The sequence below is a fragment of the Schistocerca piceifrons genome, chromosome 7, assembly GCF_021461385.2.
Source record: "Schistocerca piceifrons isolate TAMUIC-IGC-003096 chromosome 7, iqSchPice1.1, whole genome shotgun sequence".
In the NCBI taxonomy this organism is placed as follows: Eukaryota; Metazoa; Arthropoda; class Insecta; order Orthoptera; family Acrididae; genus Schistocerca; species Schistocerca piceifrons.
Genome location: NC_060144.1, coordinates 483,442,042 through 483,461,291, shown reverse-complemented (window position 1 = coordinate 483,461,291; position 19,250 = coordinate 483,442,042). Strand labels below are relative to the sequence as shown.

General features: G+C 43.1%; 1 protein-coding gene across 1 annotated transcript in view; it reads right to left on the bottom strand.

Moving 5' to 3' along the window:
- LOC124709035 (alpha-glucosidase-like) overlaps nt 1-18,963 on the bottom strand; it is a 233,687-nt gene extending 214,724 nt beyond the window's left edge. Inside the window, exon 1 of the mRNA XM_047240682.1 lies at nt 18,911-18,963. The gene's annotated coding sequence lies outside the window, so the exon portion shown is untranslated. The remainder of the gene's footprint in view (nt 1-18,910) is intronic.
- Nucleotides 18,964-19,250: the final 287 nt, after the last annotated feature.

Sequence of the window (19,250 nt, the reverse complement as noted above, 5' to 3'; positions counted from 1 at the left end):
GATGGCAAGAGGTCCAAGAGAGTACACCAGTTCAAATACTTGGGATCTTGGTTTACCACGGACAACAACATAAAAATAGACATCAAGAATAGTAGTGGGAATGAAATGCATGCATTCCCTCAGAGAGACGCTCGGCTCTAAATCGATCTCAGTGAACACTAAGATGAAAATCTACAACACAGTGATATGCCCAGCGGTAATGTACGGTTCAGAAACGAGGAGCATGACTAAGCGAGAAAGGGAAAAACTATTAATATTTGAAAGAAGAGTAATGAGGAAGATATGGGGACCAGTTTTAGATAACAGAAAATGGAGGAGAAGGAAAAACGAGGAAATATACCTGCTGATGCGACAACCAACTATCCTACATGAGATAAAGAGCAAAAGAATACAATGGTTGGACCATTTAGCCGGTATGCCAGATGGAAGATTGGTGAAGATGGTACTAGCGGGGAAAACAAACACCAAACGCCCCATTGGACGACCAAGGCAGTGCTGGGTGGATGACCTGACGAAGGACTTAGCAGCCCTGGGAATTGAAGACACCTGGAGGAACTGGGCACAAAACAGGAAGGAATGGAGGCAGTTTGTGGAAGCAGCGAGTGGTCTGCAGGGCCTGTGATCGCTGAATATCTATCTATCTATCTATCTATATATCTATCTATTGCAGTAATGGGGACCTGCCTAGCTCACGTGAAGCGTCCATCAAACAGGTACTAGTCACACAAAGAAATATTCGGTCGCTTCCTGAACCAGGGAAGGAAAACTCGAGATCTAAATCGTCTATATATGATTCCGAGTCGCAAAAACGATACCCGTGGTGACGCTAGAGGCTGGGCGGTGCTGGGGATAGCCCCCCAGCCAGAGCTGTCAGAACGCATCGTTCTTTAACATGTTGGGCACCATGTGACACGTCAGCACGTCGGTAGACCGCATCTGGTAAAATCACGTGCTCTGGTTGGACGGTATAACATGAAAACGAAAAGAGAGGCAAAATCATCATTAATAGTCTGTTGGCGCACCTTTTGTATCCAGAGTAGGATGTACAAACAAAAATTTGCACAACAGTCAGAGGGATACGTACGCACTTCTCCTACAAAAAGTTCTCTAATTCAGAAAGTGTCCTCGAAGAAGGAAGTTTACAACGCAAGAGTAATTTTCATATCGAGTAATTTTCATATCAGGGGACTTAGAGGGTTCCACGAGGTGCTGAACTCCGTTACTGTGTTCATTGAGCCAACCTCGAACAATTCCAGAACTGTGAACGAGAACGCTTTGATCTCGACACGTAAGTCACTGATCACTAAAAACAGTTTGGACCGTTGCGTGTACATGATCGGCCCGAATACTTTCATAATCCCGCCCTGTAACTCACCCATGCAAGACAACAAATGAGCCAAGCACACTGTGCGACATCAGACCCGACATCATCACAGAACCCTTCGTCCTCCCCTCTCCCCCTCCCCCCACCAGTGCTTCACAGAAAGACAGAGGTGGTCAATATTATAGACATCGACTAACGACCTCCAGGGTTTGATTCTGAGAGAAAGGGTCACAGTCTGTTCGAAATTTAGAGAGATTTTCAAAATATGTTTCATCTTCTGTGTCTCTTCCGAGGAGGGTGGGGATGATGATGAGAGAGACGCCTAAGCACCCTCCAGAGTTTTTTGTTGCTGTGCAGATACTGCCTCCCACCCCCACCACTCTCCTGATACAAATAAAACTTTCCATCGTCCCAGCAGACTTTAACACGCCACGGATGCCTAGGATTTTAATAACGATGATAATAACAATGCATTATATAAAGTGAAGTAATATTATAACTTCCCTATGTCAGTGCTTAGTATATAGCTGTAGCTGAAGATACAAGAAAATGTAATTCAACATAATACATCATTTGAAAAGTACATTTGAGAAACAGGTGTGTATGCAGTGATTTATGAGCTAGAATAGGATTCAAATTTTGCAACTTTGACAACATTATAATTTACACGATGTAAAAATCTTCGTGTGCTGTCACCATCTATATTTCACTTAGTGCCACCATTGTGAATAATGTGTTTGAAGCATATGTCTATGCTAACATGTAAATGGCAAGAATGCTGTTTATCTCGGTCATTTCCACCAACGTTTGGGAAAGGTCAGTATTTTTGTTACTTTTTTCCTTAGTTGAAGGTCTCTCGCTCTTTGTCTTGCCTTACTCAACTTCTTTGGACTCACGATCTTGTCAGACGAGTTGTTGGGAGCACGTACTTGCGGTCGGAGTGTGAATGGTCTGCTTTAACTGATTGGATAGTTTTCAGCAGCTGGTCCATCCCCTTTGTCTAGCCCCCAGGCAAGTAACTAAAAATTAGAATTCCTTGCTACTTTTGATACTTTCCAGTCTTCATTACTCCCCAAAATTTGGCTAAAAATTTGGAAATCAATACTTGTAAAAGTACAAATACACAGCTCTGAAATCTTACGGAAGTGATAGATAAAGTAACATGGCATATTAACTCCTCCTTGGAAATGATTGAAAGTGCGAGAGCATGTTGCCACAGGTCTCCCAGTCGTGCACAGAAAGTTGGACGTTAGATGGCGTGAGGTCAGCGTGACTATAGCGCCAAATTGGGATAGCCACTAAACACGGGGTAGTTGAAAGAACCGTTGAATGTCAATCAGTAGCACATTGTGGTGGTTTTTTCATTATGGCAAGACCCGGGTGCAACACCTGGATGACTCTGCATGGGAAAGAATCATGAGGGAACTGGAAGAGGTACAAAGTGTGACAAGTGTAACGCATGAGTTTGGTATTACTCGCAACATTGTTTCATGCGCATGAGCAGCATTCCGAACCACGGGCACTGCTGCCCAAAGCAGGGGTAGTAGTCGACCACTGTCAGCTACAACAGCAAATGATCGCTTCATTGTGCAACAGGTGACAAGCGACCCAAGTCACAAACAATGGATGCAATTGCAACCACATTTAACAGGACTGCAAGGCAATCTCATTCTCCGTTACGGCACAGCGGGATGGTCTCTTTGCCCGACGACCAGTACTTTGTGTTCTGTTGACATCCGCACATCGGAGGCACCGATTCAGTCTGAGTAGTGATTCTGGACAAACCCTCATACGGCGAGAGGCGGGAACACATGATGCAGCCAGGAACGTTGTCTAACATGATCGTTCTGGTGGTCCAGATGTTAAGATGTGGGGAGGTGTAATGTTAGATGGGTGTACTGACCTCCAAATCTTAGAACACGGCGCACATACACCAGCCAACGATATTGTGAAGCTGTACTCCTCCTCAATGTGCGTCTTTTCAGTACGTTCGGTCCTGACTTCATTACTACGGATGACAATGCATGACCGCATCGAACAACGCATCTTGGAACGACAGGATATTCGGCGGAAGCCTGGCCTGGCCATTCCCCCGACTTCAGTCCCATCGAGTACGTGTGGATTACGTTGAGGACACTTATCGCGGCACGTCTACATGCACTGACAGCCATCCAGCAATTGTGAATTGCCTTGCTGGAGAGGTGGAACTCCTTAACAACTTTGTGGCCAGCTTAGGAGCAAGTGGCACAGCTTGCATTGGCGTCCGTGGTGATCACACGCCCAATTAAGAATCATGTCCCACCTTTCCCAATGTCCAGGATACCATCATAAATCGGGGTTACCTCAGTGTGATTACTGTCTTCGAATGAAAGTGTAATTTCTGTTCCTACTGTGAATTTCTCTTACCTACTTTCTGTACTATACTGCAGTTGTTCATTCTATGTATGGTCCAAGTTTCATCAAGCTATGTTACTTGGCAATGACACACCATGCGAAAGTTACTTTCGTCCTTAAGTTTTGCGTAACAGTGTATTTATAAAGTTACCACTGGTACTAGAAAGAACATAGACATATTGAACATTGAAATACGCAGGACTGATGTTCCATAATAATATTTATCGCATAGTTCATTGTGAACCGGCTTTCGGGTTTCTAAGCCGTCCTCAGGCAATTTAAGTCTGAACAGATAGTCCAAACAACGTCAGTAAGTTTATAGCTGTACAATGATAGTTATTCCAAAGATCTGTAACCTTTTACGACTATTTATCTGTACGAAAAATCAAGCACAATTAAATACACAGAGAAGCTATGAACAAATAAACCTTGGTTGGTTGGTTGTTTTGGGGAAGGAGACCAGACAGCGAGGTCATCGGTCTCGTCGGATTAGTGAAGGACGGGGAAGGAAGTCGGCCGTGCCCTTTGAAAGGAACCATCCCGGCATTTGCCTGGAGCGATTTAGGGAAATCACGGAAAACCTAAATCAGGATGGCCGGACGCGGGATTGAACCGTCGTCCTCCCGAATGCGAGTCCAGTGTCTAACCACTGCGCCACCTCGCTCGGTCAAATAAACCTTACATTACGTTAAACACAAAGGTAAAAACTATAAGAATGTATATACCTGACCAGTACTCTAGCGAGTACTGGCACAGACTGTGGTGTTATGTGGACAAAATAACTGCTGAATGTCCTCAACAGGCGATAAGAAAATTCGAAAACCCTCGGTCAAATAGTATGTATACGTGTAAGCAGTAAAACAGATTAGAGAAACGTTTGACGCACCTTATTTGCTGTATATATTTTCGAGCATCATTATACGCATGTCAAATGTTTCTCTAATCTTTTATATTTCCAACTTTTAGACAAATAATTTGACTGATGTTTTTCAATTATTTTTTTAATTTTCTTTTTGTTGAGAAACATGATTTTATTGACACTTCATTCGTTTTCCTAGCGCCTTCTGTTCCCGAAATATCACGCGAATGTTAACTTTTCGTGAGCCTTGAAAAGATAAGCTTTATGGCACCTCATTTATGTTTCTTTTGTCTGCTGTCCTAGATTTAGTACTTGATTTGAAGGAAGCCATTCCAAAACTCAACTATCACACCAACGCAACTTCTTTTTTTTTTACGGAAAACAGCTAAGTCTTGAACACACGAATTTTTTGACTGTTCATTTGCCTTTCTAGCGTCTTCTGTCCTCGAAATGCCCTGAATTTAGTGCTTCATTCGAAGGAATCTCTTTGACAGTTACATACCACATCAGTGTAACTTTTTATGCGCAAAATAGCTAGGCCTTGAAGAGATGAACTTTTTGACACTTCATTTACCTAGCTAGCAACAGCCGTTCCTGAAATATTTTGATTTTATCGCAACTCACTAACTTTTTCTTAATTACCTTGATTACTTTCAAGCAATTAAGCATGTTTTTTGCAAAACTAGGCCTTACGCTGGTCAGTTTGATGTCCCATTTGTCTCTTTCCCACTCTTCGTTTGGCTACGAAAATTCGAACAAAAAGCCGTTTATATGGAGTCTTGTTTCCGGTCCGCTTAAACATTTGACCAAAAAAAAGGGGGGGGGGGCGAGTCGGAGGGGAGGAAGGGGTCAACTGAAAGTGGATGGGGCACAGTTACATTGTTTACAGCAATCCCATTAATTCCATCCTCCTTCCCCTCTCCCTCCTCCACGACTACCCTACCCTTTTAGCCTGTTCATCACATTCAACAGTTAAATTGTCCACATAACACCGTAATCTGTGTCCACAGCTCGTGACCTAGTGGCTAGCGCCACTGCATATTGGTTTCCCAGCAGGGTTGGGGATTTTCACTGCCCGGGAATTGGGTATTTGCGTTGTTCTCACATTTCATCATCACCATCTTTTGTCACAGTGGCTGTAATTGGACTGTGTAAGGATTAGGACCTGATGACCGCGCAGTTGAGCGCCTCACCAACCAACCATCGTCATCATCATCATCACAGTAGTCTGTGCCAGTACTCGTTAGTGTATTGTTCTGGTCCGTACGTTCTTAAACTCTTTTAATGTTTAACTACAATGCTATATGGGATTTATTTGTATCTCGCTCTACCAGAATAAGTGTGCTACATGTTAACTTCGCCAGCTTACTCGGTGGACCGAGCGGGGTGGCGCAGTGGTTAGACACTGGACTCGCATTCGGGAGGACGACGGTTCAATCCCGCGTCCGGCCATCTTGATTTAGGTTTTCCGTGATTTCCCTAAATCACTCCAGGCAAATGCCAGGATGGTTCCTCTGAAAGGGCACGGCCGACTTCCTTCCCAATCCTTCCCTAATCCGATGAGACCGATGACCACGCTGTCTGGTCTCCTTCCCCAAACCAACCAACCAACCTTGCTCGGTGAACACTGAACTAAGTTGAGACGTAGAGATAACGTGTCGCTAGTGACGTCAGAACATAACTAGAATTTCGCGCAACCTATTTCTGCGACGAGTCGGACGCTATCAACAAGCCGAGTAACAGTCTACAAACCAGTGATCGCCACCAAGAATGCAATAGCCCGACGCAAATATTGTCGATACCACGCGTCGAGTACCGGCGTTAGCTTATTACAATAATACCGGCAAACCCACGGTTCTTTTAAAGAATCGAACTCCCATGTATGACACAGTTTTAAACGTCTGATTAATTCACAAACTGGTTAATGTGTTAAATATTTGACTTCAAGCATGTACGCGAGAAAAAGTTTGAAATTATGTTCAAAGTTTGTTGTAAGTCGCCAAGTGCTGTCATTATGAAATACTGGGCGAATCTAGTCTGGGTAATTTGCGCTCCATTTTAAGCGAAAGCTACTTTTTTCACGCATCTCCATATTTATGACACCATACCTTCTGAACTACGTGTCGTACATTGAAATAATTTTGCAGGTCCACACAGCGTGCAAGTGTCCTGCCGCAAACTGCGTTGCGAGTAGTCAATAGTAAAGAAGTAATAAATTCAAACGTCATGCCTGATGATGAATTCTGAATGAATGAACAGAGAGAATGTAGTAAGCGGTAAACGTTTTTTCCTTACATCGTTTTGTGGGGAGTATCAGCGACAAAAAATTTCGTATAGGCTTAAAACTATGTGCAAACTTAATTGGAAGTCACAAAAAAGTGCTCTCATTCTCAAATACTGGATGAATACAGCGCGGGTATGTGAGCGCCGTCAGTTTCGGTGCCTCAAGACAAACCCACAGTCTCTAATTGTTATAGATGTCTTATTGTGGTAAACCCTTAACATACGAGGGTGAGTCAAATGAAACATTAAATATTTTTTAAATATTATATTGTGCAGAAGTGGTACAAAGCTGTATCACTTTTCAACATAATCTCCCCAACGCTCAATGTAACTCCTCTAGCACTTAACAAAGTGCATAAATTCCTTTAGAAAAAAATTCTTTTGGTAGTCCGCGCAACCACTCATGCACAAACACCACAACGGAACTTCTTTCCTCCCGTTGCGTGTTTGAGTTGTCCAAACATATGCAAATCACTTGGGGCAAGGTCTGGTGAGTATGGTGGATGAGGAAGACACTCAAAGTGCAAGTCTGTGATCGTTGCAACTGTTGTACGGGCACTGTGGGACCTTGCATTGTCATGTTGCGAAAGGACACCTGCTGACAGCAATCCACGTCGCTTAGATTTGATTGCAGGCCACAGAAGATTTTTTAGGAGATCAGTGTATGATGCACTGGTGACAGTGGTCTCTCTAGGCATGTTGTTGTTTGTTGTTGTTGTTGTTGTGGTCTTCAGTCCTGAGACTGGTTTGATGCAGCTCTCCATGCTACTCTATCCTGTGCAAGCTTCTTCATCTCCCAGTACTTACTGCAACCTACGTCCTTCTGAATCTGCTTAGTGTATTCATCTCTTGGTCTCCCTCTACGATTTTTACCCTCCACACTGCCCTCCAATGCTAACTTTGTGATCCCTTGATGCCTCAGAACATGTCCTACCAACCGGTCTCTCCTTCTTGTCAAGTTGTGCCACAAACTCATCTTCTCCCCAATTCTATTCAATACCTCCTCATTAGTTATGTGATCTACCCATCTAATCTTCAGCATTCTTCTGTAGCACCATATTTCGAAAGCTTCTATTCTCTTCTTGTCCAAACTGGTTATCGTCCATGTTTCACTTCCATACATGGCTACACTCCATACAAATACTTTCAGAAACGACTTCCTGACACTTAAATCTATACTCGATGTTAACAAATTTCTATTCTTCAGAAACGCTTTTCTTGCCATTGCCAGTCTACATTTTATATCCTCTCTACTCTGACCATCATCAGTTATTTTGCTCCCCAAATAACAAAACTCATTTACTACTTTGAGCGTCTCATTTCCTAATCTAATTCCCGCAGCATCACCCTATTTAATTTGACTACATTCCATTATCCTCGTTTTGCTTTTGTTGATGTTCATCTTATCTCCTCCTTTCAACACACTGTCCACTCCGCTCAGCTGCTCTTCCAGGTCCTTCGCTGTCTCTGACAGAATTACAATGTCGTCGGCGAACCTCAAAGTTTTTATTTCTTCTCCATGGATTTTAATTCCTACTCTGAATTTCTCTTTTGTTTCCTATACTGCTTGCTCAATATACAGATTGAATAACATCGGAGATAGGCTACAACCCTGTCTCACTCCCTTCCCAACCACTGCTTCACATTAAAGTCCCTCGACTCTTACAACTGCCATATGGTTTCTGTACAAATTGTAAATAGCCTTTCGCTCTCTGTATTTTACCCCTGCAACCTTCAGAATTTGAAAGAGAGTATTCCAGTCAACACTGTCAAAAGCTTTCTCTAAGTCTACAAATGCTAGAAACGTAGGTTTGCCTTTCCTTAATCTTTCTTGTAAGATAAGTCCTAGGGTCAGTATTGCCTCACGTGTTCCAATATTTCTACGGAATCCAAACTGATCTTTCCCGAGGTCAGCGTCTACTATCTTTTCCATTCATCTGTAAAGAATTCGCGTTAGTATTTTGCAGCTGTGGCTTATTAAACTGATTGTTCGGTAATTTTCACATCTGTCAACACCTGCTTTCTTTGGGATTGGAATTATTATATTCTTCTTGAAGTCCGAGGGTATTTCGCCTGTCTCATACATCTTGCTCACCAGATGGTAGAGTTTGGTCAGAACTGGCTCTCCCAAGGCCGTCAGTAGTTCTAATGGAAAGTTGTCTACTCCCAGGCCCTTGTTTCGAGTCAGGTCTTTCAGTGCTCTGTCAAACTCTTCACGTAGTATCATATCTCCCATTTCGTCTTCATCTACATTCTCTCCCATTTCCAGAATATTGTCCTCAAGTACGTCGCCCATGTATAGACCGTCTATATACTCCTTCCACCTTTCTGCTTTCCCTTCTTTGCTTAGAACTGGGTTTCCATCTGAGCTCTTGATATTCATACAAGTGGTTCTCTTTTCTCCAAAGGTCTCTTTAATTTTCCTGTAGGCATTATCTATCTTACCCCTAGTGTGATAAGCCTCTACATCCTTACATTTGTCCTCTAGCCATCCCTGCTTAGCCATTTTGCACTTCCTGTCGATATCATTTTGGAGACGTTTGTATTCCTTTTTGCGTGCTTCATTTACTGCATTTTTATATTTTCTCCTTTCATCAATTAAATTCAATATCGCTTCTGTTACCCAAGGATTTCCATTAGCCCTCGTCTTTTTATCAACTTGATCCTCTGCTACCTTCACTACTTCACCCCTCAGAGCTACAAATTCTTCTTCTACTGTACTTCTTTCCCCCATTTGTGACAATTGTTCCCTTATTCTCTCTCTGAAACTCTGTAAAACCTCTGGTTTAATCAGTTTGTCCAGATCCCATCTCCTTAAATTCCCACCTTTTTGCAGTTTCTTCAGTTTTAATCTGCAGCTCATAACCATTAGATTGTGGTCAGAGTCCACATCTGCTCCTGGAAATATCTTACAATTTAATACCTGGTTCCTAAATCTCTGTCTTACCATTATATAATCTATCTGATACCTTCTGGTATTTCCAAAATTCTTCCATGTGTACAACCTTCTTTTATGATTCTTGAACCAAGTGTTAGCTATGATTAAGTTATGCTCTGTGCAAAATTCTACCAGAAGGCTTCCTCTTTCATTTCTTTCCCCCAATCCATATTCACCTACTACATTTCCTTCTCTCCCTTTTCCTACTCTCGAATTCCAGTCACCCATGACTATTAAATTTTCGTCTCCCTTCACTACCTGAATAATTTCTTTTATCTCATCATACATTTCATCAATTTCTTCATCATCTGCAGTGCTAGTTGGCATATAAACTTGTACTATTGTAGTAGGTGTGGGCTTCGTGTCTATCTTGGCCACAATAATGCGTTCACTATGCTGTTTGTAGTAGCTTACCCGCACTCCTATTTTTTCATTCATTATTAAACCTACTCCTGCATTACCCCTATTTGATTTTGTATTCATAACCCTGTATTCACCTGACCAAAAGTCTTGTTCCTCCTGACACCAAACTTCACTAATTCCCGCTATATCTAACTTTAACCTATCCATTTCCCTTTTTAAATTTTCTGACCTACCTGCCCGATTAAGGGATCTTACATTCCACACTCCAATCCGAAGAATGCCAGTTTTCTTTCTCCTGATAACGACATCCTCTTGAGTAGTCCCAGCCCGGAGATCCGAATGGGGGACTATTTTACCTCCGGAATATTTTACCTAAGAGTAACCATACAGTAAAGCTGCATGCCCTCGGGAAAAGTTACGGCTGTAGTTTCCCCTTGCTTTCAGCCGTTCGCAGTACTAGCACGGCAAGGCCGTTTTGGTTAGGGTTACAAGGCCAGATCAGTCAATCATCCAGACTGTTGCCACTGCAACTACTGAAAAGGCTGCTGCCCCTCTTCAGGAACCACACGTTTGTCTGGCCTCTCAACAGATACCCCTCCGTTGTGGTTGAACCTACAGTACGGCCATCTGTATCTTTGAAGCACGCAAGCCTCCCCACCATCGGCAAGGTCCATGGTTCATGGGGGGGGGGGGGGGGCGCTAGGCATGTAATGTTCCAAAATTACGCCTTTTCGTCCCAAAAGAGTGTCACCATAACCTTCCCTGCTGATGGTTCTGTTCGAAACTTCTTTGGTTTTGGTGATGAGGAATGGCACCATTCCTTGCTCGGTCTCTTCGTTTCCAGTTGGTGGAAGTGAACCCAGGTTTCGTCCCCAGTAACGATTCTTGCAAGGAAGCCACCACCTTCTCGTTCGAAACGCCGAAGAAGTTCTTCGCAAGCATCAACACGTCGTTCTCTCATTTCAGGAGTCAGCTGCTGTGGCACCCATCTTGCAGACACTTTGTGAAACTGGAGCACATCATGCACAATGTGGTGTGCTGAACCATGTCTAATCTGTAAACATGCTGCAATGTCATTCAATGTCACTCGGCTGTTTTCCTTCACTATGGGTTCAACTGCTACAATGTTCTGTGGAGTCACAACTCGTTGTGCCTAACCTGGAGGAGGAGCAGCTTCCACTGAAGTCACACCATTTGAGAACTTCCTACTCCATTCGTAGACACACTGCTGTGACAAACAGGCATCACTGTACTGAACCTTCATTCGTCGATAAATTTCAATAGGTTTCACACCTTCTCTACGCAAAAACCGAATAACAGAACGCTGTTCTTCCTTGGTGCAAGTCGCAAGTGGGGTGGCCATCTTTATACTGATACTGTGACGGCATGTGTGCATCTGCACTATGTTGCCACCTACAGGCCATTCTGAACGCTGTTTGTATCACGCTTTCCAACTTACAGAATAACGGCGCGAAATTTCGATTTGTTATTACAAATTTAAGGTTTTCTTTTGACTCACCGTCGTAAGTTTGCACGCCTTAATGAGTAGATTATGTAGGCATTTTAAATTCTTAAATCTGTCAGCAATTACGCTGGGTATAGAAAATCAAATTTTTTGGCCCCTGACAGTCGTTAGCTTGTACCGGTTTCCGGGATAGTGATTCAGTAGTAGAGTTAACCCTATGCATCATGCTTCACCTCTTTTCCAACAACATGGTGGACGTATTATATTCGGCAGACTCTCGAACTGCCTCTTTCTCTAATTACATGCGCAGGGAACTCTTTGGTGGTATTTTGTTGGTCGCACTGTTACACTCCAAGGACGAATTATGAGCTAGCACGCAATTTGGACACTTCTGGCGAACGTGTGCTCTTGACAGTACAGACATAAAGCCTATTGTCGTCTTCTGCGATGAAGAACTTTTCTGGATTACTTGGCCTCTTATCCTTGAATCGATAGAAGAGAAGACTTTGGACCAGGTGTCTAACATCCAGCCACTCATTCGGAATGACGATGGTTCAAACCTGCGTCCGGTCATGCTGATTTAGGTTTTCCGTGATTTCCCTAAATCGCTTCAGGCAAATGCTGGGACAGTTCCTTTGAAAGGGCACGGCCGACTTTCTTCCTCATCCTTCCCTAATCTGATGGGGCCAATGACCTCGCTGTTTGGTCCCCACGCCCAAATCAGCCAACCCACCATGCGGCCACTGTCAATCTTACATTCAGTGATATTAATATTGTGTGTCGTATGTAGTTTCGTAGTAGCGATTACCTAGCGACAGTCGTGCTGCCTGTTTCTTTTGAAAAATGTGAAGCTGTTTCAGGGCCATCACAGGCACTACTTACCACTGGTCGGAGGACCGGCATATCACTTCTAGTGCCATAGATGCTCGTTACAATCCCCGGAGCACATGTACGAGGTCTGTTCAAAAATTCAGAAACATTCGTAATTTCGAACCAACGGCCTGTTGGAGCGAAATGCGGTTGTCATCCCTGCACAAGCCTGTGTTTAATGTGTAACTGCCCGAAGTTTCATTGTTGTATGTCTATTAAGCCTTGTTTACACGACGACACCAGGTTGCAGGCAACTGCGCTACCAGCCACTGCGCATGCGCGCTGCGTGTTTGCGCAACTCTTTGGTGAAACTAAACACTTTCGGCGTGTTCTATCTTTGGCGACACTAGTTGCATGAGTTTTGAGGTTATGTGTGTTCGTAGAGTGTAGACAAACTGAAATATGAAGTGGGGAACGGAGAATGATGTTCGCTTTTTGGATATCTATGCTTTGCATAGGTGTTTGTGGGATTTCAGTGATGCTGATTACAAAAATAAGCAACATGTTGCTGCCGCTGAGACTGTCATGTGCAATCATAACATAGATGGTTTGACAATATCTGAACTGCAGGGCAAAATTTATGGAATTATGAGCACATATACAACTGAGTTAAGAAAAATACAAGCAAGTGTAATTCTAGCTGTGGAATGCTCTCGTCTACAAGACTAAAGTCCCATTGTTCGAGTTGGCCAACTCTTTGTTAAGGAATATTGTTAACAGGAGGGAAGACTATACAGATTCAAGAAGCTGCATTCTTTATTCAATATTCATCTATTTAAAATGGCGCTGCAGTGCTCCCCATTCACATATGTTAGGATTTTGAAATTTTGTCACTGTACAGATCTATCTAGTTTGCAAACCATTCTTAATGCGGCCTGCTCGACTAATTATTGTTGCTAATGTTAATAATTATTGCTGTTAATGTCAATAATTATTGGTGTTAATAAAATAGCGCCATCACCAACTAAAACCGTATCTTATAGCATGTCGAGTGTTCTCAATCGCAATCCACGCAATATATGTAATTTCAGTTCTGGCGACAGTGCTTCGTGCATTACAGTACCTACCTTTACTCCTTAACGCATAATTAACTCTATTTAGAAGAAACGTGAACAGTTCTCGTCACCATCTAAGATAATTAAAAGAACTTCTTGGATCTTCCGTTATAAATTATTTCATTAAGGATGCTGAGCAACCGAGTTGACGTCTTTTCTTCATCCAGTCGCGAATCGAAACACGTTTCTTATTTTTTTTCCTATGCAGCGATTCCACACAACAAGCTTTAACTACATCACAACCCGTGCGACGTGCAGCTGCCAAAAGTTTCATTTCAGACACGACTCAGGGACCCACAAAACGACGAAACTAGAGCAGACTGTGACTAGAGTGTATACTGGTGTCGCCGTGTCCACAGTCATATATGAAACCACGTCCGTGCGACTCATTCCACGCAACGAGTGGCGCAACCCAATGTCGTCGTGTAAACTAGGCTTTAGTTATTCTTCAGTGCTGTTTTAAGTTGAATGTTGTGTCGCACAGTTTGCGAATTTTGAGATGGAAGAGTTAGAGGAGAAACGCGTTTGAATTAAATTTTGGGTGAAACCCAAGGAAAACTTTACAGAGACACACCAAATAATGTACGAAGTCTATGATGACGAGTGGTTAAGCCGTATTCGATGTTACGAATGGTTCACACGGTTTAAAAATCGCTGGACGTAAGTTAAAGATTAAGCCTTTCGTCTACCGACGCCGCTCATGTCAGGACTGTCAACGAAATTGCGTGCGCTAATCGAGGGCTGTCTGTCCGAGAAGTTGCAGAAGAATGTAACATTTCAGTTGGATCACGTCATGAAATCCTGACAAAGAATCTTGGAATGCGTCGTGTTGCCACCAAGTTCGTCCCACGGCTCATGAGTAAGACCATATAGACATTCGCCTCGTAATCTGTGAAGAGCTTTTGGATGACGCAAATAAGAACGAGAGGTTCCTTAAGACAATGATAACTGATAATGAGACGTGGGCCTACGGTTATGACGTTGAGCCCAAGATTCAATCTTCACATGGGTCGGAGAAAGGTTCCTCAAGACCAAAAAAAAGCTCGTCAGGTCAGGTCAAATGTGAAAGCCCTGCTAATACTTTTCTTTGACTTTGAAGGATTAGTTCATCATGAATTCGTGCCATAGGGAACAATTCTTAATCGATAGTACTGTCGGGATGTGTTGCGACACCTGCGAGAAAGTGTAAGAAGGAAACGGCTGAAACGTGGGGAGACAATTCATAGCTCTTCCATCACGATAACGCACCCGCACATTCATCCCTGCTGGTGCGTGACTGTTGCACAAAAAAGAAATAACTGTGCTGCCTCATCCTCTGTACTCTCCAGACCTGACCCCTGTGGACTTCTCTCCACTTCCAAAGGTGAAAACCCTGTTGAAAAGACAAACATTTGTAACGATAAACGAGTTATAAAGGAAATTCGCAGACAGCGCGTCGCGCGATCCAGCATGAGTCCTACCAAGACTGCTTCCGGAAGCGGAAACGGCGATGGTAGGGGTGCATCAATTGTGGAGGAGAGTATTTCGAAAGAGATCGTGCACAATAAGTAAAAGGTATACGTAGAAAAATTTTGTGGACGACGTTCCCAAATTTTTTGAACTGATCTCGTATTGAGTATGGCGGAGTTGTACTCATCACACCAAACCTCATCCCATGCCATTTCAGCTATTTGCTTTCTCTGCTCCACGGATCATCATCTGCCAACGATCTAAAACGTTCGACAAATAGAACCTCTGCTTACGCATGATGAGATGGTGTATCACCTTTCCAGGAAAATGAATTGGGCACTGACGGTCAACTGAGCAGTTTTTTAAGCAAAGAAAGCGGTATAGCTTGCTATTCCATTATTACGGGCAGACGTTTAGTCTTCCAATGCGGCAGGCTACTAAATGGTCGAGCGCCATATTATTAATAAATATACATAACTCACTATTCAAAGCAACGGCATAATACCAATTTATCAGTGCGAGTATCATCTGCTACAGCGACAAAGTACATAAAAGAATTTTTATGATTCTCTTTTACCTGGGACCAGCGGATGGAATGGTCCGCAGTCATGTGCTTAATAAGCTGAATATTGTTGTACATCACGAAAGGCAGTAAAATGCTTTCGAGTCCTCCCTTGGGCATAGGTGTGCGTGTGTTGTCCTTAGCGTAAGTTAGTTTAAGTTGCATTAAGTAGTGTGTAAGCCTAGGGACCGATGACCTCAGCAGTTTGGTCCCTTAGAAGTTACCACAAATTTCCAAAAATCCTTTCGATTTGCTAGTAGCTATAGCAAACGTCGAAGGCAAGACCACTTTACATTTTATCTGATAGTCAATTACTATAATTAATGAACATCTTCAGACCAGTCTGTGTTAATATTAGTATTAAAAACTTATAAAATTTCTGAAGGGATTTTTGTAGCATTCTGTTAACACAGACTGAAATCAATGTGTTTATTACTACTTAAAACTGGTTTCAAATAAGATATTCAAACTGGTTCAAATGGTTCTGAGCACTATGGGACTTAACGTCTGAGGTCATCAGTCCCCTAGAACTTAGAACTACTTAAACCTAACTAACCTAAGGACATCACACACATCCATGCCCGAGGCAGGATTCGAACCTGCGACCGTAGCGGTCGAGCTGTTCCAGACTGAAGCGCCTAGAACCGCTCGGCCACTCCGGCTGGCTAATAAGATATTAAAAAAATTTACGATCAGATACTGGCAGATTAATACCCACTGACAAGCATTTGGGTTGCTCTACTTTCATCATAATTATGTCATATTTCAACGAAGTTCTTTGTCATGGCACGAGTTAGATTAATAAAAATGAATAAGTTGACTTATGAAAATCTGGGGAAGAATACGATATTGCAGTGCCTGTGTTGTTAAGATGAATGATGCAATGTACCTTCGGACATGCATGCATGTCCGAAGGAACTTCGCATCGTACATCTTAACAACACAGGGATTGCAATATCGTATTTATCAGCCGATACCAGGTAGCGACTTTCAATTAAATTGTCCTCCCCTACACGGGGATTACATACTGTGAGTACGAGTAGGGGCTGTGACGCAGGGACGATGACATATGGATATTTGGGTCTAGCTGTGAGTCGTGCACGGATAGCCAAAGGGATTAAGGCGACCATTGGCATAAAGCAGGAATTCCTGGTTCAAGTCCTGATCCGGCATTAATTTTCATTGTCATCATTCCCTTATACAGCTGTGCTTGTTCGTATTCGCAGCTACTAATACATTTCATGTAGAAGGGGAAGAATACACAGGCGGAGTAACTCATGTGAAGAAACACACAATGAATGATTCTACAGGGTGCTCCATTGATCGTGACCGGGCCAAATATCTCACGAAATAAGCGTCAAACGAAAAAACTACAAACAACGAAACTTGTTTAACTTGAAGGGGGAAACCAGATGGCGCTATGGTTAGCCCGCTAGATGGCGCTGCCATAGGTCAAACGGACATCAACTGCGTTTTTCAAAATAGGAACCCCATTTTTAATACATATTCGTGTAGTACGTAAAGAAATATGAATGTTTTAGTTGGACCACTTTTTTCGCTTTGTGATACATGGCGCTGTAATAGTCACAAACATACGGCTCACAATTTTAGGCGAACACTTGGTAACAGGTAGATTTTTTTAAATTAAAATACACGTTTGAACATTTTATTTTGGTTGTTCCAATGCGATACATGTACCTTTGTGAACTTATCATTTCTGAGAACGCATGCTGTTACAGCATGATTACCTGTAGATACCACATTAATGCAATAAATACTCAAAATGATGTCCGTCAACCTCAATGCATTTGGCAATACGTGTAATGACATTCCTCTCAACAACGAGTAGTCCGCCTTCCGTAATGTTCGCACATGCATTGACAATGCGCTGACGCATGTTGTCAGGCGTTGTCGGTGGATCACGATAGCAAATATCCTTCAACTTTAACCACGGAAAGAAATCCGGGGGCGTCAGATCCGGTGAACGTGCGGGCCATGGTATGGTGCTTCGACGACCAATCCACCTGTCATGAAATATGCTATTCAATACCGCTTCAACCGCACGCGAGCTGTGTGCCGGGCATCCATCATGTTGGAAGTACATCGCCATTCTGTCATGCAGTGAAACATATTGTAGTAACATCGGTAGAACATCACGTAGGAAATCAGCATACATTGCACCATTTAGATTGTCATCGATAAAATGGGGGCCAATTATCCTTCCTCCCATATTACCGCACCATACATTAACCCGCCAAGGTCGCTGATGCTCCACTTGTCGCAGCCATCGTGAATTTCCATTGCGCAATAGTGCATATTATGCACGACGCTTCGTCGCTAAATAGAACACGTGCAAAAAAATCTGTCATCGTCTCGTAATTTCTCTTGTGCCCAGTGGCAGAACTGTACACGACGTTCAAAGTCGTCGCCATGCAATTCCTGGTGCATAGAAATATGGTACTGGTGCAATCGATGTAGCATTCTCAGCATCGACGTTTTTGAGATTCCCTATTCTCGCGCAATTTGTCTGCTACTGATGTGCGGATTAGCCGCGACAGCAGCTAAAACACCTACTTGGGCATCATCATTTGTTGCAGGAAGTCGTTGACGTTTCACATGTGGCTGAACACTTCCTGTTTCCTAATATAATGTAACTATCCGGCGAACAGTCCGGACACTTGGATGATGTCGTCTAGGATACCGAGCAGCACACATAGCACACGGCCGTTGGGCATTTTGATCACACTAGCCACACATCAACACGATATCGACCTTTTCCGCAATTGGTAAACGGTCCATTTTAACACTGGTAATGTATCACGAAGCAAATACCGTCCGCACTGGCGGAATGTTACGTGATACCACGTACTTGTACGTTTGTGACTATTACAGCGCCATCTATCACAAAGCGAAAAAATTGGTCCAACTAAAACATTCATATTTCTTTACGTAGTACACGAATATGTAATAAAAAATGGGGGTTCTTATTTTTAAAAAATGCAGTTGATATCCGTTTGACCTATGGCAGTGCCATCTAGCGGGCCAACCGTACGCCATCTGGTTTCCCCCTTCAAGCTAGACGAGTTTCGTTCTTTGTAGTTTTTTCGTTTGATGCTTATTTCGGGAGATATTTGGCCCGGTCACTATCAGTGGACCACCCTGTACATACACAGTCGCAGTATTGTAGAACGCGACACAGTTCCTGCCATACTGTTTGACGTCATTTGTTGTTCATCAATAAGCCTAATATTTTTTACTCAACATTCACGCAAGAGTCAAGGCAGCGAGTCTGCGTAGCGTACAATACACAAAAACATGAAAGACGTCGTGTAAAATTGCGGAACTTACGGAGAAAGAAAGCACCAGCACCAGGAGAGACGTCCGAAGCACTGACTGTCCCGATAGATGGCCGAAGAATGCAGGGTGAGGCGCGTTACTTGTCAATCTGACGTGATAACTCTGATAACGCCCGTATCTGACAACTGCTGACGTCCAAACAACTTATCAACGATGGAACGCAATCACGCCGCAACATGACTGCACAGGTGGTCCAGCGTCTAATATCGTAGTTTCTGATGGCAGGGAATTTTAAATGCCCGTCGACGATGCGATCATTAAAGACGGGGCACAAACTCGGATTGAGGAAAGACTGGGAAGAAAATATACCGTGCAGTTTCACTTCCATCCT